This window comes from Hyaena hyaena, unplaced genomic scaffold, assembly GCF_003009895.1.
Source record: "Hyaena hyaena isolate Hyena2069 unplaced genomic scaffold, ASM300989v1 scaffold_350, whole genome shotgun sequence".
Taxonomy (NCBI): domain Eukaryota; kingdom Metazoa; phylum Chordata; class Mammalia; order Carnivora; family Hyaenidae; genus Hyaena; species Hyaena hyaena.
The window spans coordinates 1,278,059-1,300,440 of NW_024080980.1; the positions used below are offsets into that span (position 1 = coordinate 1,278,059).

At 41.0% G+C, this 22,382-nt stretch overlaps 1 long non-coding RNA gene across 1 annotated transcript; it reads left to right on the top strand.

Annotated features, from left to right (window-relative positions):
- Positions 1-24: 24 nt before the first annotated feature.
- Positions 25-19,308, top strand: LOC120243616. The gene is made up of 3 exons (XR_005531359.1): positions 25-546; positions 4,369-4,466; positions 18,669-19,308. It is a non-coding gene; the product is annotated as an uncharacterized LOC120243616 (long non-coding RNA).
- The last annotated feature ends 3,074 nt before the right edge of the window (positions 19,309-22,382 follow it).

The following is a 22,382-nucleotide window of genomic DNA, read 5'->3' on the forward strand; positions in this document are numbered from 1 at the left end:
GCGCGTGCGCGGGCGACCGGGCAGGCGGCGGTGCTGCAGCCCGTGTTCCACTGAATTCAGCGTAGTGAGGAGCCTCCCGCCGCCCCACCCGCACCTCTCGGCTGCAGCATAGCCGGTTGGGGTGTGTCAGGTGAGCAGTGCTCCCTCCCACTCTTCAGTCGGGTTTACAAACCCCGCAGCCAGCGTGGAATTCCTGCACTGTCATTGCTGTCCCGCCCCCCCGCCGACTCCCGATTTCGACTGAACGGCGGTCACCCGCCTACACCGACACTTCACCCGTGCCAAGACGGAAACGGGCCGCCCCGCCGCAAAAGAGGCTTTGTGCAGCCCGTGTCCGGAGAGTCACTGCCGTCCCGGATTTCTGGGCTCTCTGCTTTGCAATCTCACGTGGCGCCGTGTTCCTCAGTCTTGGCCCCACCTCTGAAGCAGGTTTTCCCAGCCCCTGAGCCGCTGCGTGATGGAAAAAGTATTGACGGGGCTTGCTTTAATAATAGTCTCGATTTTTCGTATGAGATGCTCCGCGTGAGATTTGGCAAGAGCAGCTAGGTGAGTCATCCATACATCCAGTCAACAGACGTTTATTCAGCCCGTACTACGGCAGGCACAGTTGCCCTGGGCATACATAGCTGGAAAAGAACCTGAAGTAGCCCTAAAATAACTCCCTTTCTATCACAACTTTACAGGTTAAATCTATTTGACTGTCTGAGCCCCACCTCCAGAGAGAGTTGATGGTTTTAAGGCTCTGTCCTGGTACACCTCGTCAGAGCCTTTGCTAAAACCAGTCTGGCTCTTTGTACATTATTGCTGTCATAGTTGACGATCACTTGCTGATATGTAATCTGATCATTGCTCTTAGGATAGTGAAAAAATCCACAGCTAAAGACTGCATTTGTTCTACATTAGCAGTACAGTTAGAAGCCTAGAAGGCTTTGGAGACAGGGTATCAGTAACCATAGGCCATTTCCTTAACCTTTCTGAGTCTCAGTTTCCTTATCTGTAAGATGAAGATAAAAGGACCTAGAATTTTTATGAAGATCAAACCAGTCAATTCATGTAAAATGGCTTAGAACAGTGACTGACAAATCTTGAGTGCTTGATACATGTTTATTTTTAGTGACTAATGTTTTCCTTTACCATTCAAACCATTGGTATCTGACCAACCGCTAGAATTGATGAGCCTAATGAACTCCAGCAGCTAAAACTCCTCATAGTTAGTAAGTGAGTTAGTTTATATGGCTAGGAAAGGAACAGAACCCAGTCTTGGGGTCCTAGGCTTTCTATGGTTAACAAGCAGGACGGACTTCTGGGGGAAACAGCTTTAAAGTCACTGCTGTAAACAAGAGCTATATACTGCTCTTAGCCCCTCTGAGAATTGATTCACTCTCTGTATTTTACTCCCTCAGTCACCTTTTCTTGTCAGAGTGTTTTTTATTTCCTCAGTTTTGTTTGTATACAGAGTTCCATATCATATTTACTTAACCTGAGAAGTATCAAGTTTATAATAGTCAGGCTTCTGGTGCCCCATGACCTCTAGATGCCCAATTACCCACCTACATTGAGGTCAAAGTTGATTTTATAATATCCCTATCCAGCATTTTCCCATTAAGATGGCTGACAAGAGTGGTCGTTTATGAGTACCTACTGTATACCAGGCACACTATGTGTTATGGTTTGCAATCTTTGTACTTTGTAAAGAATCAGTGAAATTAAGTAATTTACCCCACAGGTTGGAGGTAGATAAACCGAGATCTTGACTTTCCACTCTCTCAAATGGTTAGGTCAATTACATTAGGATAAATGTCCTGGCCACTTTAGATGCTGTCATGCTAAATACCCCTGATAGAAATCTCTACATAACAAAAATAGAGAACCTTTGTAATATAAGGAAAGAAGTCCCTTGGAATGTTTGTTACACGGATAGTATTTACAACTGAGCTATCTCCTATATACTATGATTACTTTTCTTTCTTGCCCAATGTTTTGTTACATGTAATATTTGTTTTTATTTTTTTTAATGTTTTATTTATTTCTAGGAGAGAGAGAGACAGCGCGAGCAGGGGAGGGTCAGAGAGAGAGGGAGTCACAGACTGAAATAGGCTGCAGGCTCTGAGCTGGCAGTCAGCACAGAGCCCGAAGCGGGGCTCGAACCCACGAACCACGAGATCATGACCTAAGCGAAAGTCGGAAGCTTAACCGACTAAGCCACCCAGGTGTCCCTGTTACATGTAATATTTGGATTTTCATTTGCTTAGATTTCTATGCTCTTAACTACATAATTCAGTTTCAAATACTTGTCCCAGTTGTGTAAAACTTCTTATTAGGTATTCACTCAATTACATCTTTATGGATCTTCTGACCTGCTTCAATTTGAATTGGTTGTTCTGTGTACCTAATACACAGCTGACATCTTGGTATAGTCTCTTGCCATTATTCTGGGGATTCCTTTGCCTTATTCCTGTGTTCTCTTCTTATTTTTGTGAGAAAATAAGAACTCCCTCCACTAGGTTTGTGAGAAAAGGTATATGGAGACCTGTATATCCAGTCAAGACCTAGCCAGGGAAAAAATGGCATTCTTAAGGCAGGGCTAGATAACAGCTTAAAGAAGAACTGTTTACAAAGGTGTGAACAGCATGGAGATGGGGCTAGCAAGAGCAGGAAGATTTAAGCCTAAAGGGTAAAGAGGAAGGAATGTTTACTAGAATCCTGAAAGAGCTGCAGCTATAAGAAAGGATTGCTCAATAAAATCTGTGACTTCAGTAAAAGAACACAGTGCTGAGTTCTCTCTTTCTGCCCCCTGGTATCTTGCCAGTGTCTTACATTGCCCAAACTTAACCAGAAGTGCTGGAGGATGAGAGAATTCAAGTGAAGCAGCCCATACAAGTCTACTGCCCAGAGCACAAAGAAGGGTAGAGAGGGGTGGACAGTGGATCTGGAGGAACAAATGGAAGATATCCAGCACACCTTTTGTGTTTGAAAATGCATTTAGTCTAGACTCACTTGGTGATAGTTTGGCTGGGTATAAAAGTCTTATGTTTCAAATTATCTTCCCTTAGGTTTTTAAAGGCCTGTTCACTTGTCTGCTAGATTATAATTTTTTTAACATTTATTTTTGAGAGAGAGAGACACAGAGTGTGAGTGGGGGAGGAGCAGACAAAGAGGGAAATACAGAATCCAAAGAAGGCTCCAGGCTCTGAGGTGTCAGCACAGAGCCCTACTTGGGTCTGGAACTCACAAGCCATGAGATCATGACCTGAGCCAAAATAGGACCCTTAACCAGCTGAGCCATCCAGGTGCCTAGTCTGCTGGATCCTAATGTTGCCCCTGGGCAATTCATTATTTTTCCTTATCTTTTGTTATGTGTTCTTTGGAGGCCTCTTGATTTCCACTAACACATTTACCCCTATATCCACTATCTGCACTTTCGTACCAATTTTCCTGCCAATTATCATAGGAAGAATAATTCATATTCTTACACTAAAGCACTTACGTACTAGATTCCATCTCTTCTCAACTCTAGGACATTGATCCAACAATTCTCCCCTCTTTCTCTACATAATCATTTTTGATCTCCACTGGATCATTTCATTAGCATTCTCCCATTTTAAAAGAAAGAAAAGAGGTGCACGTGGGTGGCTCAGTCGGTTAAGCAGCTGACTCTTGATATGAGCCCAGGTCATGATCTCATGGTTCATAAGTTAGAGCCCAAGTCAGGCTCCATACTAACAGTGTAGAGCCTGCTTGGGATTCTTTGTGTCCCTCTCTCTCTCTGTTCCTCCTTTTCTCTCTCTCTCTAATATATAAACTTTAAAAAAGAAAGAAAAGAAATCTCTTTTAACCCTACTTCTTCACCAGCTACTGCTACATTTCATTCTTCTCTTTAACAGCAAAATTCTTTAAAATAGTTGTCTTTATTTGGTGTCTTCATTCCTCCTTCCCTTGCCTTTATAACCCACCTTAATCAGACTTTTGCCCCTCAGACTCCACAAAGACTGCTTTTATATTTCTGAACAATAACCTCCTTTTCGTGAAATCCAGTGGTAAGTTCTCTATCCTTGTCTTTCTTAACCCATTAGTAGCACATGATACAGTTGGTCACTCCGTGTGGATATCTGTCTTCACATGGCTTCTAGGTCACAATGTTTTCCTTGTTCTTTCCCTGCCTCACTAGCTGCTCCTTCTCAGTCTTCACCATTTCCTCATTTCCTGACCACTTAACGTTGAAGGACTGCAAGGCTAAGTCTTTGTTCCTCTTCTCCAGTCTTGGTGACCTCATCCAGTCTCAAATGTATGATACTTTACTTTAATTCTTTATGTACCCTAATACTCAAATGTATGATAAAAACTCCCATATTTATCTCTCTATCCCAGGGCCTGCATGTGAAACTCCAAACTAATACATCCAACTGCTTATTCCACATCTTCACTTGGATACCTAATAGCACATTTCAAATTCAACATGTTCCAAGGTGAGCAATTTTTTTCTGAATTTTTAATGTTTATTTATTTTTGAGAGAGAGAAAGGGAGGAGGGAGGGACAAAGAGAGAGGGAGACACTGAATTTGAAGCAGGCTCCAGGCTCTGAGCTGTCAGTACAGAGCCCAATGCAGGGCTCGAACCCACGAGCCGTGAGATCATGACCTGAGCCAGAGTTGGATGCTTAACTATCTGATCCACCAAGTCATCCCTTTAAAGTTTATTTTTTGGAGGGTGGGGGGAGAGAGACAGAGAGAGAAAAAGCACAAGTGGGGGAGGGGCCAAGAGAGAGGGAGAGAGAGAATCCTCTCTGAGACTGACTCGGGGCTCTATCTCACTAACTCTGAGATCATGACCTAAGGTGGAATCAAGATTCAGGCACTTAACTGACTAAGCCACCAAGGTGCCCCCCAAGCTGAGCTTCTGACCTACCCTGGAAAAAGTTCCTCAACCCAAGGCCTTCCCATTGGGTAGGAATTCTTTTTGCCCAATCATTCTTGACTTCTCTATTTCTCTCACACCCCACACTGAATCCTATAGACTCTACCTCCCAAATATACCCACAATCAAACTTGTTATCAACCATCTACTGATGCCCCCTTGGGCTGAGCTATCTTTTGCCTAAATTACTATAAAAACTCTTCAACATGGCAGCTAGAGGGATCCTTTAAAAGTTTAAGCCAGATCGGGGATGCCTGGGTGGCTAGTCATTAAGCATCCGACTTCAGCTCAGATCATGATCTCACAGTTCATGGGTTTGAGCCTCACATTGGGCCCTGTGCTGACGGCTAGCTCAGAGTCTGGAACCTGTTTCGGATTCTGTGTCTCCCTCTCTCTCTGTCCCTCCCCTGCTCGCACTCTGTCTCTCTCACAAAAATAAATAAACATTAAAAAAAAAAAAAAGTTAAAAGAAATATAAGCCAGGTCATATCACTTCTCTACTCAAAACCCCATTAGTAGCTCCTCATTTTAATCAGAGTAAAAGCCAACATCCTTCCAGTGACCCACAAGGTTGTAAAGGATCTACCCCCTACTGCCTCTCTGAACTTCTTCTCTCCACTCCCTCCCTTGACCTCTCTTATCTAGCCACGTCGGCCCTCCTGCTGTCCTTAAACATAATTGTTTATCATTTCGCTTTAGCTGTTTCCTCTGCATTGAAGGAGGTAAGGAGCCAACCAAGCCAGTATCTTCCCCCAGACAGCTACTTAGCTAACTCCCACTCCTGCAAGTCACTGCTCAGGCCTCAGTTTCTCGAGGAGGTGTACCCTGATCTCCCTGTTTAACACTGCAACTTGAACCCTTTCCCCTGCCAATTCAGATTCTTATCTTACTTGCCCTTCTGTTTACCATAACACTTGTTACCTTCTAAGATGGTATAACATCTGCTTATTATTTGTTGAAAGTGTGAGCAAATCAGAAGATTTACTCCTTGTCACCAGGGTTCTAAAGTTTCAGGATGATGATGATGATGATGATGATGATGATGTAATGTGTGTGTGTGTGTGTGTGTGTGTGTGTGTGTGTGAAGAGGGTACAAAAAGTTCTGCACTACAATACTTGAGGACCTCTCTTTTACAATATTTTAATCATTGTTTAATATAAGTCTTTCTAAAATGTATATTCTCTTGCTGTAACAGGTTGTGTGAATACAGATTTACCTTTTCTTGGAGGCTCTGGAGTTTAAGTTCATCAGTAATAGTTCCTTGCTATTATATGAGGAAGTGCTTAGATCCTACTGTGATGCCCCAAGGTGTATCACAGATGTCTTCTTTAGTCTGGCTTCTAATTCAGCTGAGCCTTGAGGCCTGGAAGTGGGAAATGGAACACTGCCCAGAGGAGAGACGGCTCCTCCTTTCTCCAACTTTCTGTCACCCAGGAGCTACATGTCTCTCTTCTTTCTCTGTAGACCATCACCTCCTGCTCACTCATCAGCTTCTTAAAGGCCACAGTTGAGTATTTCTTTATCTCAAGAAAAAGGATCATTTGGCAGGGGCTAGAGCTCTGCAGAAAAGCATTTTGGGAAAGGAGCCTCCTGTGGGGCTGAGGTGAGGTGATACCAGCCACTTCCTCTTTGTGTTGGGGATGCCTTCCTCTGTGTTTGGGAACTGGGACAAGGCACTCACCCCTTGAGTTGCTTCCTGTTGTACCAGCTCCCACAGACTGCCTTCAACAGATTTGCAGATAAGACTGGCTTCCCCCACTATGCCAAAGCCTGGTCATCACAGTTGATAGAAATGCCAGCTGAAAAGCCAAAATGAAAAAAAGAAAATGAAAGAAATAAGCAAGATGAGTGGACTCTTGAAGTTTGACTCTGTCAGCAACTCAAATAATAAAATAATGTTGGAAAGAGCTTCAGAGATTAAACAGTCACCAACCATTACTCAATTGTATGTGTGTGTGTGTGTGTGTGTGTGTTTGTGTGTGTTTAAATAACAAAATGGTAATGTTAGAACGGGCAGAATCCTTGCTTACAAACTCTCCCACTAGGGTATCCTGGGATCCAATTAGAGGGAAAACAGATGCCCAGTGTTGCTTATTTTTGCTTTTCTTTGAGTCGTGTTTATCTCATTCTAGGTATCTACATAGAATGAATGAAATGATAGGTATCTAACTCATTTTTCAGTCACCAGTCCCTTGAATTACAGACCTGACCTCCCTCCTACTACTTACCTATGATTTTTTTCAAGTCTGCCTCACAGAACTTCATATCTTAAACAAAGAAACAGTTAGGGAAATAAATTCCTGACAGGAGAAATAGACTCTCTTGGCCTTTTTGTTTTTCCTTCATAGAAAACACTAGAAAGGGAATCTCCTCTATTTCTAAGTCTAAAGCAAAACCCACATCCCTTAAAAAAAGTACTGTGTATACATATGTGTATGTTTGTGTACAAGCATACTTTAGGATTAAATTTTATAGAGAAATAATTTTCATTTGTTTAGAAATTTATCACAGAAAAGGAATACCTCCTGAATATTTTTAAAATTCCAGGGCAAGGTAATAGTTAAAATTGCCTTTTCATTTCAGACTCAGCTCCTCATCTATCCATTCCTGGAAAATGGGTGATGAATGAAAGGGAACAAAGTGTAAATCAATTCACATTCATGGACAGTCAGTAGAATGCACAGGGAAAACACAGAGACTTATCTTCTAGGCTAGAAGAATGTTTATTCTTCATCTAAGTGTTGTAATTAACTACTTAGACATTTTAAAATACATAATAGATAAAATTTTTAGAATGCTAGTTGCCATTGTTTTCATCTGTTCTTTACCACTGTGAAGAAGAAAGAAAAGTTCACTGATTATAGTTAGTTGGATATTTATTACATGTATTTTTGGAAGATCACATTTCCTTGTAGTTAAATACTGTAATATTCTGAAATCCAGTACCTTTTTTTTTTTTTATAATGATTTTAATGTCACTTCTCAGATTTCTGATGTTACACTCTCCCACCCTCCCTACTTCCTACAGGAGAAGATATTTAGTAACTGATTTTATAAATTGAGACCAGCAAACATTAGGTGATAAAGATTACATTTTTCAGCTTTGGTGCTCTACATGAGACAAAATGGGAAAAATATGAACTTCCCTGGTATTTTCAGAAATAAGCTTTCTTTTGTAACTGCAGGTGGTATATTCATAACAATTTAGTCTGCTTCAGTCTAGAACTAATTATACATTTTTAGTGCTTTTACTAAAAGTAAGCCTAGAAGTATAACCTATTATATTCTGTACCAATGAAAGCATTGTATATGTTTCTTTTTTCCCCAGATGGCAGAAGATGAAAGAGTTGCTCAGTGGGATATTTCTTTTAAGCAAAATGAATCAGTTATTTGACACTCTATAAGATCAAAGAGTTGTTTGAGGAGAGTCTGTCTAATGATCCTTAACATTTTACTACTGGAAAACAGAGTTGCTTAGTAATGTAAAAGTGAAATCAAGAAGCAGAATGTCCTTTCTGATCTTTCCTCAGTAAATTTCAGTGAACCTCATCTTCTATTTCAGTCCATCTGTTGGTAAATGAGGAATAGCCAGATAACCCACTGGAATTTGCACCTTGATATATATAAATATATATATTTACGTGTGTGTATGCTTATGTATTTTTGTGTATATGTATATTTCTATATGTGTTATATGTGTGTTTATATATATAAAACTAGCTCTAGTCTAGTAAGTGTATTAACCATATGATCTCATGGTTTAAAATTTTAATTTTTTTGGGGGTGCCTGGGTAGTTCAGTTGATGACTTCGGCACAGGTCATAACCTCATAGCTTGTGAATTCGAGCCCCATGGTCAAGCTCTGTGCTGACAGCTCAGAGCCTGGATGGAGCCTGCTTTGGATTCTGTGCCTCCTTCTTTCTCTGTCCCTCCCCCGCTCATGTTCTGTCTCTCAAAAATAAATAAACATTAAAAAAATAACATTTCTATTTTTTAAAGATGTTTATTTTTGAGGGAGAGAGAGTGAGAGTGCTAGCGGGGGAAGGATGGAGAGAGGATCCATAGAAGGCTCTGTGCTGAGAGCTCCTGATGTGGGGCTTAAACTCATGTAGCCATGAAATCATGACCTGAGCCAAAGTCACATACTTAATGGAGTCACCCAGGCGTCCCATGGTTTAAAATTTTAAATAGCAGCAATATCATACTAAGCCTGACATTTTAGACTCTGTACCATCAAACCTAAGTAGTAGATTAAACAATGTTAATGACAAATTGAGTGATATAGACCCCTAATTTGCATCATTTAGATGAAATAAAATGTTTGGACTCCATGTTTAGACTGAGGCAAATGGCAATGGGGTATAGTCCAGGGACCAGAAACAGACCAATCTGAGTTCTGATCTCGGGTCTACCACTTCCTGTATGACCTTGAAGTTGTGTACACTTTGAAGTCTTAGTTTGCTCAACTCTAATAGAGTTGTCAAAAAAAATAAATAAGCAAAATCTGACAAATAGTGAGAACTCTATAAATGTTAGCAGGAATATTTACTCTTATTTGAGATATATTTATAAGGTGTTTTATAGAACAAAGTTCTTCAGTGTTCAAATGGTTTAGGTGTTCCCCAATTCCCAAGGTGCCTTGTTAAAATGCAGATTTTGGTTTAGGAAGCCTGGGTGGGGCCTGTGAGTCTGCAGTCTCTACAGGCTTCCAGGTTGGTATCTACTGCTGGCCCACAAACTAAGGGTCTGCAGTGGAAAGGACACAGGCTTTGGATTTATCCAGTTATGGACTGGAATCCTGGCTGATACATGTGAGCAGCATGACCTTGGCAATGTCAAGCTTCCTTACCTCTGAGATGGAAATAATATGCACCTCTAATTAAATCAATTTTCAGTACGTAAAAAAATAGTGTACTCACACAACATCTGACATATTGTAGGTACTTCACAAATCTAAATTCCATTGGTAAGAAATGCTTTCGTGGTCCCTCCAGTATGGGAGGCTGATAGTTTCCCTTCCTGAAAGAGATGAATATTCCAATTATCTTTAAAAACTTATTAGAATTCCATTATCATGAAATAACTTCAACATTGTTTTAGAAGTTTGTCATTGTATGGCAAGCCAGTCAGTGCCTACCAGATATTGTGGGAAGAGACTGGGAAAATGCTCCCAGGCCAGTAGTGGGCTTAACCTCACAGGATGTAGGGGTGCCTGGCTGGCTCAGCACGCAACTCTTCTTGCTGTTGTGAGTTTGAGCCCCACGTCGGGTGTGGAGATTGCTCAAAATTAAAATCTTTAAAGAAAAACTAAAGTCACGGTCGGTAGAATTTCTGCAAGTATAGGTAACTGAGAAAAGTAGCTAGCTCATGAAGCATTGTATCTTGCTAGTGTGGCTTTTACTTTTTTTAGTATGGAAAATTGAAAACATGCATCACAATTGAGAGGTTTAATGGACCCCATCAATAAACTTTAGTAGTTATCAGCGCATGGCCTGTCTTAGTTTGACTCTCACCCTCTTCCTCCATCTCTGAATTATTTTAAAGTAATCCAAGACGTATCATTTCATCCATAAATATTTCAATATATATCTTTAAAAATAATGATTCTTTTCTCAAAACAAAAAGAACCATAATATCACTGTAATAATCATTTCAAACAAAAATGTAACTCTTAAATTTATATTTAAACAATTTTTAAATGTTTTTATTTATTTCTGAGAGAGAGAGAGCGTGAGCAGGGGAGGGTCAGAGAGAGAGGGAGACACAGAATCTGAAACAGGCTCTAGGCTCTGAGCTGGCTGTCAGCACAGAGCCCAATGCAGGGCTTGAACCCACAAACCTTAAGATCATGACCTGAGCCGAAGTTGGACGCTTAACCAACTGAGCCACCCAGGCGCCCCTAAATTTATATTTAAATTGCCATACAATTTTTACAACAGGCAGTAAGATATACATAGCCCAACACGTAAGAACAAAGAGAGTACTCTTGTTCCCTAACCATTGCTCTTGTCAGAGGGGGCAGATGAATCATTGTCTTATCTGCAGGACTGACCTTCTCAGTCAGTATCCCTCCTCTCAGGGCTCCCACTGGGTCCTAATTGATCTGCCAAGTCTAGGTGTTGATTTCCTCTCTACATTGCCCTCTGTATTCTGAGGCTTCCCTGCTTAATTCTTTCTAGCTGACAGAGAGAGCGAGAGAGAGGCTGCTTTTCACTGTAGACAGGAGCAGGGCACCCTGACAAGTGACTTGAGGTCAAGGCTTTCACAAAGATTCAAAAACATTAAGCTGGAAGGGACTTCACAGTTCAGCCACTAGGTATGAAAACTCAGGGGCTGGGATGTTAAGGGACTTGCCCTGTCTCATGACTACCTAAAAACGTCTCAAAATACAGGCAAAGTATTACACATCTAATCTGCTATGGTAATAAAATTTCAGTCAAGGAGTTTAATCTCATATTTTACAACATTTGGCTAGTCTCTCTAACTTCCTGCTAAGGGCAAAACTTTCTTTTTTGGTTTGGACATTTAAAAATATACATGGTAAGAGTAAAAATAAAGTTTTAAAGAAGATGAGCATCTTTTCAATGTTTCTGAAATCTTTCTTGAACCCATATGAAATTTCCATTTTAATTTCTAATTATAAAATATTTCAAGTATATAAATATAAAAAAATAAAATACATCCATTAAACTATTAGCATGTATTAATAATACAATATATACATGATATAAAAGTAAAGTAATAGCACCACAGACGTTTTTCCCTCTTAGAATTTTCTTTCATTGAATATATTTGACATATAACATAGTATAGATATAAGGTGTACAATCCACTTAAAATTTTTTAAAGAAAGCCCACTCTACTCCCGTACTTTTCCAATCCTTTTTCATTACTTTTTGTCTTAAAAATAGGTGAACTTAATTCTCATACAGAATGTCTATTCATACAGTTGATTGTTTTGTGTGTTTTGTATTTTTACATGAATTATATACTATGTGTAAATTTTGCAAATCACTTTTTCCCCCTCAGTGTTATATTTTCTAAATGGAGCTATGTAGACATATAGGTGGGTTTGAATCATTCATTTTATTTATTTATTTTAATTTGTTAATGTTTGTTTATTTTTGAGAAAAAGACAGAGTACCAGCAGGAAGGAACAGAGAGAAAGGGAGACACAGAACTCAGAGCAAGCTCCAGGCTCTGAGCCGTCAACACAGAGTGCGACACGGGGATCAAACTCATGAACCATGAGATCATGACCTGAGCCGAAGTCCGATACTTAATCGACCTAGCCACCCAGGTGCCCCAATGAATCATTTATTTTAATTGCAATATAGAATTCTGTATGAATAAACCACAGTTTATTAATTAATTCACTGTCCCTCAGAGGAATAGTTAGGTTGTCCTATTAGGCATCTTCTGTTAGAATTATCACTAGGTGCCCTATGGTTTTTGCAAATAAGCTAACTGGCATCTTTGTAAATATATATTGATTCATTTATTATTCATAATTATTACTGTAATAATAAGGTTATGTATATATGTGTGGGCATGCTGTTGGTCTTTATGTTGTTCTGCTGTTGATTATGTGTTCACCAATTTTGCTGCAGTCTTTTATTCATTCCAATGACCTTATAGATTTTCTTGTTGGGGAATCAGGTTATTTTACCTCACTGTTTTCTTTAATATTTTTTACTGTAACGAGATAGAGATTTTTGGATTTATCAGAATTCTAGGGGAAAGACTTGCTGAAAGCTAGAGGAACAGATGGGTTATGGCTATTTCATTTGAGAGAAGCAGCCAGACCTGGGGGCCTGCCCACCAAAAGCTCCCTTATAGAGGGTGTAAGGGTTTTTGAAAACAGTGTGACCTGCAGAACTGGTTGGGGCCTCATGAAGTGAGATGGCTGTATAATCTGTGATGTGATCCTTTCCTCAGTGTCTTTTTTTTTTTTTTAATTTTTAATGTTTATTTTTGAGAGAGAGAGATACAGAGTGTGAGTGGGGGAAAGGCAGAGAGAGAGGGAGACACAGAATCTGAAGCTCCAGCTCTGTGCTAACAGCTCAGAGCTGGACGTGGGGCTCGAACTCACAAACCGTGAGATCGTGACCTGAGAAGCTAAACTGACTGAGCCACCCAAGTCCTCCCCCCCTTTTTTTTTTTTAAGTTTATTTATTTAAGTAATCTCTACATCCAATGCAGGGCTTGAACTCACAACCCCAAGATGAAGAGTCACCTGGTCTTCTGACTGAGCCAGCCAGGCACCCCCCAATTTCTCTGAGTCTTAACATGCTTTTCGTAAAAATGAAACAATCACATGCTTGGTCTCGTTGATACTTTTGCAGGAACTTCCAAAGAAGCGGTGTTTCGTATGTAGACATGATGCAGGGACGATAGGGCTTAAGCTGCCCGGTAACCACTGGAGTCAGGATCCGAACCACCATGAGGAGGTGGAGCCTGAAATTCTGGAGAAGGACTGCCCAGCCTCCACAAGGAGGATTTAAGCCAACTTGCCTCCCCCTTTTAGAATGGGAAGGCTCCCAGGAGGTTTGCATTGACCCACTGTGTCTTCCCCACACACTGTCAAAAGACAGGATTCACTTTCCCTCACGAAATTTCTTCTTTCAAGTTTTCAGTTTACGAATTCTTTGGCTTTCATTCAGAGTGTTTGTGATCAGGAGAAAAAAATATCAGCCTCAAATCATCTCAATGGCCTGTCATAAGGGCAAAATTCCATCACTAGATTCATTTCCTCAGGGCCTTCTATGCATATAATGAATTATGGCCTTATATTAGCTGAGGAAGTAATAAACTAGCATTGGATAACAAATTAATGTTAGTGTACATTAGTTTATCCATTTAACTCATCACAATGGGAGGAGGAGAAGACAAGGGGGGAAGAGTTTGGATTCTAAGGGCAAACTACCTGAGTTGAACCTCACTCTTCCACTCACTAACTCTATGTTATTTGGAACCGTTACTTAACTTCTGTGTGCCTCAGTTTATTCATCTATGAAATGGAGATTTTAATAGTACTTACCATATAGGGTGGCTGTGAAAATTGAATGAATTAAATTTTGTCAAGTACTTAGAACAATGCCTGACACATAGAAAGTGCTATTTATTATTAGCCTTCGTTATTTAAAAAAAATTTTTTTAATGTTTATTTATTTTTGAGAAACAGAGACAAAGCACAAGCAGGGTAGGGACAGAGAGAGAAGGAGACACAGAATCCAAAGCAGGCTCCAGGCTCTGAGCTATCAGCACAGAGCCCAATGTGGGGCTCGAACTCACAAACTGCAAGATCATGACCTGAGCTGAAGTTGGGCACTTAACCAACTGAGCCACCCAGACGCTCCTATTAGCCTTCATTATTTCATTAGAGAGAAAGCAAAACTGAAGGCATGGCCCAAAGGACAGGTCATTTTGAGGGAATAATGAGATGGAGAATATCTATGGTGTATGACTAAAACTCAACAGTTCGGGACAATGGAGAGAAGGGGCATCTAAAGTAAGAATGGGGGCTTTGAAAAAGAGGTACCAGATAGAAATGTTTTCTCTTTTGAAGTCTCACATAGAACAATGTCTAGATGCCTAGTCCTGGCATTTGGGGATTAGGAAAGTTCTTCACCATATACACCTTCCGTAGTGGTGAACTTCTGCGGCAGTAAGGCAGCATGAAAAGGTACTCCCAAATTCAATGGCATACACCACTAAGCCCATATTTTTAGCTGTGGGTCTGCAGGTCAATGGGAATTGGTTCCAGACTCTGTATCTGCTCCATGGGGCTTATTCTATTGTCGAGGCTGAAGGCTGAACCATGCTCTTCTCCTGGTGGAGGTCAGAAGCTTCAGAGACCACCTTCCATTGGCCAAAACAAGCCACATGGCCAAGTCTAACATCCATGGGATGGGGAAGTGCTATTTTCCCATGGAGGTGGGCAGGGAAAGAGGTGGGGGAATATATACTGAACAACAGTCTTACTTTCTACACCTTCCATCTAAGACTTCATAGTTTTGATCATGTCTCGTCAAGCTTCTGCTTTTTCAGACTGAGGAATTCAAATCTCTTTCTTCTTTCTTGATAAAGAAGTCACTCCCTACCTGCTTTGCTTTGCCCCTCTGATCTCCTGACCTTGTTGGAAGTGACCCCGTTTGTTGGTCTTCTTGATTGTATATACACATGGACTGTTGGACTTTAGAGTAAAGTTGGAAATAGATTCCAATATTCTTTTCTGCAATCAAGATAAATAAACTAAGTGAAAGGAAACTAACATTTTTGGAGTCAGCTACATGCCAGGCACTGAGCTGCATATTCTTAATACCATGTTAGGTATCCTTCATGTGTTATTTCCCCTTCAGTCCTCAAAATCAAATGGCTCTAGGGACTAGGCAGGCAAATGAATGAAGCAAGTAGGGTATAATTTTCTCACTTCATATGTAACTGTAGTTCACAGCAGTACTGTTTATTTTATTCTCAATCAAAAAGAACCCCTGTTGAAATTTAAGCCCCATTTTTTTCATTAGTAAATTTTCAGCAGGTATTTTTGCTCTACACTCAGCTCTTCCCACTTCAGAACAGCACATTAAATTGCCTTCTTTTGACAGGGCCACATTTTGCGCATTAAACATTTAGCAATGTTCTTTCCTCTTCCACAAAGAAGTACATGGCCCTCATGACCTATATTTAATTTTCCCATTTCTGTTATTTTTGTTAGAATACACACACACACAGACATTTCACTTTCCTCTTGATTATAAGAAAATGCTCATAAGAATTGTTGGGGCTCATTAAAGGAAATGTATTCTACAGGAAATGATGAGGATGGGGGAAAATGAGTCCAAGATGGGGAGACATCACCCAGCTCTCAACAATTATTGCTGTTTAGGAATTGAAGCCCAGGATTGCCAGATCTTCTTTCTTTCTTTTTTTTTTTCTTTAACGTTTATTTGCTTTTGACAGAGAGAAACAGAGCATGAAAAAGGGAGGGGCAGAGAGAGAGAGGGAGACACAGAATCCGAAGCAGGCTCCAGGCTCTGAGCTGTCAGCACAGAGCCCGACACAGCGACTTGAACTCAGGAACTGTGAGATCATGACTTGAGCCAAAGTCGGATGCTTAACTGGCTGAGCCACCCAGGTGCCCCTAGGAAACTGGTTTTGTGTCTACAGCTCTGTAGAGTAAGATTTATGTCTACAGCTAGGTGGTGACTGATTTTAGGCATTTTTCAGATATAAATTCAAGGTAGTTCAAATGTGCTGATTTAAGACCATAGCTGCTGTGGCTTCTCAGCAGACTGATTCCATTAATAATATGTATGTCCCAGAACAGCTAGTGATTCACTTTGATGTTAATCAGTGCAAGTCTGGGCCAGACTGAGCTAGCAATCAGAGTTGCGTCTTGAATATTAAACCTTTTACACCAAAGAAATTTCTGTATTTTGGTCAAAACATTGCTGTGGTAACATGAGCTCCTCAGAATTTACTAGGAATCATGGGGATGTTTTTGGAGGAGCATTCACTTTCCTGGAGGTAAAGAGTCTAAGACCTGTATCTAACTAATCCTGAGATTTTAGATAAATGATCTCATTTCTCTGGATCTTCAAATGAGGATGAGTTGTGTAATAGCAGATAATCTCATGCCCCTTCCAGCTCAGGAAGAAAGAATAAGCCAGTTTGCAGCCAGTGTATCCAGTATATAGTGTATATAAATGCGCAAAATCGATATGGTGTGATTAAAGAGGATACTGTCTGCCACTTGCCTAGTATATCCCCTCCACATATCCTCTGGCCCCAGCGAGTGAGTCCCTGCATAGGATTAGAGTAGTGTGGTGCTGTGGCAAGGAGCCTGATGAGATAACTACCACTTCCTAGCTGTGTGTCTCAGGAATATTACTTCTCTGAGTCTTAGTTTCCTTAGTTATAAATTGATGGATCAAATACCTTCTTATAGAGCTATTGAAGATTAAATACAACTGCCTATGTGAAGGCTATGTAAGGTAGAAAGCATAAAACAAATATCATTGTAGTTTGGAATTTAAGATGTCAAAATTACAGTGAAATTCTCCATGATTAATAATAAGAATAGAGGAGCACCTGGGTAGCTTAGTCAGTTGAGCATCTGACTTGATTTTGGCTCAGGTCATGATCCCAGGATCATGGGATCAAGCTTCATGTCATGCTCCACACAGTGTAGAGCCTGTTTAAGATTCTCCCTCTCTTTCCTCTTTCTCTCTCTGCCCATCTCCCCTGCTCAGTCTCTCTCTCTCTTAAAAAAAAAAAAAAAAAAAAAAAAGATTAGAACAATAGTTCTGTCTAGAGCATTGAGGTATCTACAAAAATCAGTTAAGTCTTTATAACTTAGAAAACACTTTATAAATACATTGATTCATAGAGGTTGAATAGTGGATTTTTCAGTCTGGAATTATTTAGGCCTTTTATTTCTCCTTTTTCTCACCAAAAGTACATAGTAAGGTTAGAAGAAAATGAAAGGCAAGAGAGAGGGGGTGCTGTCTGGGGACAGCTGGCCCCCTGGTGGTCTTCCTCAACTGGCACTCTGTCCCAACACACAGTCACCAGATCACTTCTCAGGAACAGAGTCACATTGTGAGAATTCAGAGAGGCTGGTGTATAAGGCAGAATCTCATTTTATTAATTTACAAGGAGAGATTTAACCGTTGAGGGGACTGAACATTTTTTTTTTTTTTTTTTTTTTTTTTTTGGTTTTTGGTCAGTAAGTTCTAGACACATAACACACATAACAGCAACATATAACAGAAAATCCCAAAGTACAGTGGCTTAAACCAGTTTCTCTTTCCTACAGAGGAAGTCTGCACATATCCAACTCCAGGCTGATAGAGTTGTTCCAGTGTATCATCTGGATATAAGCTTTTATCTTTTTATCCTGCCATCCTTAGCCTGTGACTTCCAGGGTCTACGTCACTTCATCTTCCGAGATGACTGATGAAGGCCAGGCTGCCAGCAGCAGTTAGGAGGAAAGAAGAAAGAAGAAAGAATGATATGCCACCTGATTTTTAGATTTTCCATTAGGCCTATAAACATTTCCACTTATACGTCATTGGTGAGAATCTGGTCTCATAGCCTCCTCTAGCTGCAAGGGCAGTTGGGAAGTGTCTTTTAGGAAAGTACATTGATGGGGCACCTGAGTGGCTCAGTTGGTTAAGCCTCTGACTTCGGCTCAGGTCATGATCTCACGTTCATGGGTTCAAGCCCCCCTTCAGGCTCTGTGCTAACAGCTCAGAGCCTGGAGCCTGCTTCAGATTCTGTGTCTCCCTGTCTCTCTCTGCCCCTCCCCCTCTCATGCTCTGTCTCTCTCTGTCTCAAAAATAAATAAAAACATTTAAAAAAATTTAATAGGAAAGCACATTGCTGTCCCGAATAAAATTGGGATTCTATTATTAAAGAGGTGAGGAAGAGGATGTTGGGATAGGCATTTCCATTGCAACAGCCAAATTATAATCATAAGGTCGGCTGAATGAGCAGAGAGAGCTAGATTTATGATTTGTGATTTAAGGTGCTAACATTTAAGGCCTGGCTTCTCAAATTTCAATGTGAACTTGGATCACCAGAGATCTTGCTAAAATACAATCTCTTATTCAGAATTTCAGAGGTCAGGGTGGAAATTCTGCACTTCTAATAAGCTTCCAGATGATGCTGGTCTTTGGACCACACTTTGAGTAGAAGAGCCTTAAAATATCATTCCTACAATGATTGGCATTTTCTCTAACAATTGCAGGACAACAGCTGATGCCACCAGAGTACAGCACAGGGATCTGAGGGCTAGGGGTGACTTTGGTGTCCGGATTTGGAGTGCGCAGGAACCAGCTAAAGCTGTTTGCTGTAACTAAACCTACTACAGCAACTTTCCATTTAGAGCATCTGCCCTGCAAGCAGACAGACTGAAATTCCCTATAGGAAAGAGCTGAGGAAGATGGAGGGATGAGAGCTGTTGGGGGAAGGTGGGCACCCTGGATGTCAGACTTGACTCAGAATTCAGCTTATTATTTATTGCCTGCTGAGAGAACAGACCCTGGCTGGACCAAAGCAGGAATTTAATTTTGCACCCATGGGAAAATGTCTACAGCAGTTCCTTGGATAGGGTCAAGGCCATCAAAATGGATATCCACCTTTCACCACCCATTGGAGAGACCAAAACTACAACACTGAACATCTCTTGCTGTGCCTTTGTCCTACTTAGCCCAACAGGCTTCTCCAGATCACATAGGATAGTTCTTTCTGTTGTATGTAGGGGCCCATGTTTCCATCAACGGCCCATTATTACTAATTAAGTCAATGCAGCAGAGCCAGAAAATGAGAGACACCAGGGATAGTCCTATATTTTAAACTCCTGACAACATTTTTTTGTGTGTGAAGGAAAGTCACAAGAGAATTGTAAAAAATGTACTCTTTGTCTTAAATGTTTATTTTTAATAAAGTTATCATTTTAACATATACAGTTAAGCCTTGAACAACACAAGGGTTAGGGGCACTGACACCTCCCCCCTCCATACAGTCAAAAAACCATGTGTAACTTTGGACTCCCCCAAAACCTAACTACTGATGGCCTATGGTTGATAGGAAGCCTTACCAATAACATAAGCAGTTGGTTAACATGTATTTCATATGTTATGTGTATTATATATTGTATTCTTACAACAAAGTAAACTAGAGAACAGAAGGGGATAAGAAAATTAGAAAAGACACTTACAGTACTGTAAATAATCTGTATGAGTAGACCCGGGCCATTCAGACCACGTAGTTCAGGGTCAACTATATACACAGTGTAAGGTCAAAAGACAAAACTCGAGGCCCCTTGTGACTATGAGAACAAAGTCAGTGTCTCCCTTTGCTCCCTGTGATAAGCCTTGGGCAGCTTTGGGACCAGGCACCCACCCTCCCTCCCCATTCCCAGTGTGCTTAGGTGGGCTCTTCGGCATGAGTTACTAATGGTCTATCTGATATTCCAGGCCTCTCTTCCTCACTAACAAAATCACAATGTTGCCTGAGGATCAACCTGCCAGGTGAAATACATAGTCCCCCAGTCGTCCTTACACTCAGGACAAGCCTTGTGACCCATTCCTGGCTGATAGGAATTGGACAGGATGGGGCTCCAGCTAAATTATTATCTTAATGATAGAAAGGGGGAGACTCATTTGGCATGAGGATTTTGCCCTTGTTGCTTACTTCTTTGAACACCAATGTGCTGCCTAGAGGTACATTAGTCATTTTGCCATCAAGAGTACCGAAGTCAAATGCCAAGGATGGAAGGTCAGAAAGGTGCAAGAGATCTGGGTTTTTAATGGTATTGTGGATTTGCCATCTTTGGCTTGAACTACCTACCTTTGGACTTCCTGATATATGAGAAAAAGAATTTCTTATTTGGGACTTCTCTTTGAGGTCCACTTTTTCTTCTCCATTTTTTACTCTTTTCCCATCAACCTTCTGATACTGTTATACTTTAAGATCTGTCCTGATGCAAATGTATGATGAAGGCAGACAGGGGCACCTGGGTGGCTCAGTCAGTTAAGCGTCCAACTTCGGCTCAGGTCATGATCTCATGGTTTGTGAGTTTGAGCCCTGCATCAGGCTCTGTGCTGACACCTCAGAGCCTGGAGCCTGCTTTGGATTCTGTGTCTCCCTCTCTCTCTGACCCTCCAACGCTCTTACTCAGTCTCTCAAAAATAAATAAACATTAAAAAAAACTTTTAATGTATGATGAAGCCAGACATGACTGGGGAACGAGTAACCAATAGGCCAAAGAGGAAGAGCCATAAATTCTAAAAGTGGTGATAATCAACCTGAGGCTGATGGCACTTGTAAGAGTGGCTTGATTAGTAAACTCCAGATGCTTTGGGCAAGAGGCCTGCAGGAGCACTTTTTAAACTTTAACATACAATCAAATCACCAAGGGATCTGGTTAAAATGCACTGTTGGATTCAGTAGATTGTTGGGAGAAGTAGAGTGCCAGGGCCCCAAGTGCCCCTGTGTGTTCTTGCTGGCTGTGCTAAGAATGCAAGGCCCTTGACTCCTTGTTACCTGGGCCGTGTCTTAGGGTTGTTTTTGCAGCGAGTAATCTTGAGGGGTGAGGTAATATCCCTCCACATCCCCCCACCCCCAAAAGGAAAAAAGCAGGCTTGCTTACTGCTCACTCTGAAAGCAGGGAGTTCCCTAAGCTAAGTGTTCCTCGGCTGTGATCCAATCAGTATCACAGTCAGTGTCACCTGGACCTCTTCCCTGTGGCACTTGAAGGGGCAGGTGGAACCTGTGCAAACCAACAGCATCGTTGCTCATGCTGCTTGCTCTCGTGGGAGTAATAGGATCCTTTGTCTCTAACTTAGGAATCTTGTGTCTTCTGTCAGTATCCGTGAGAGTAACAGACTCATTTATTAGCTCAAAAGTAGGGTAAAACCTTCAATCCTTCACAGACGTTGATAGGAGCTTTGGGTGGGACCAGAGATTCTGCCTTTCTATAAGCTACCAGGCACTTCCGTTTCTACTAGTGTGCTGACCACGCTTTGAATAGTAATAACCTTGAGATTTCAAGTCACCAAGCCTCTTTATAGCTCTGACTGAGCTTCTTCACCTAAGAGGAGTTTGAAGGGGTCTTCCCATTCTAACTCAGTGATTCCAGGCTGCAATTGCCAATGTAAGTAGGGCCTCCTCCCATTCATTTGTTCCGTCAACCAACGTCTTTATTTACCCATCATTTATAAAGTCCCAGGGATAAGAAGGATGAAAAATTTCTGGATGTGCTCACAGAGTTGGGCAATGGGCAAAAGTTACCCCACAGATACACATATGGATGGTACCAAATAAGTCAGCTGTCTCTTTGAGCTGTCATTCTTAGGTTGAGTGTCCATGTAATTTATTCCAGACCAGGGCACTTTTGAGAGTGAAAGGGGATGCTATTAATAGTTTCAATGGCGTGACACATGTAAATTTGCACAGTCCTGGGTCACCATGTGCTCAGGGCCTTAGAAAGCTGTAGTTCTATCCAGACTTTCTTTTTCAATTCAAATGAACATTTATCAAGCCCATATTAAATGGGACATGGTTAAGAGCTGTCCCTCCCCATCTATGTACAATCCCCTCCACCCTGCTGTTTCTCCTTAGTCCACTCATTTTCTACAGTGATGCAATCCATAATCACACAGTCCAATAGTGTAATGGCAGGCTTGTTCAGAAGTTCAGAATCTTTTTAGACAGTGATGGATAGCAGAGTGATCGTCACAGCTAATGGCGAAACAATAATGTTTCATTTTACACAAGCTCTGAGAAGGACTTCCCATGGAGGTGCTGCTCTGGCCTGGTGCTCCACAGTCATAATAAATAGCAGTGACACCTGGAGCATAAATGTCACTCAAAAAACTCTTCATATAAGTTGAATTGGAATCAACTGTGGCCTCTGGCTTCTTCCACAAAGCTGATAGTGTTTGACTCCTTATCAATA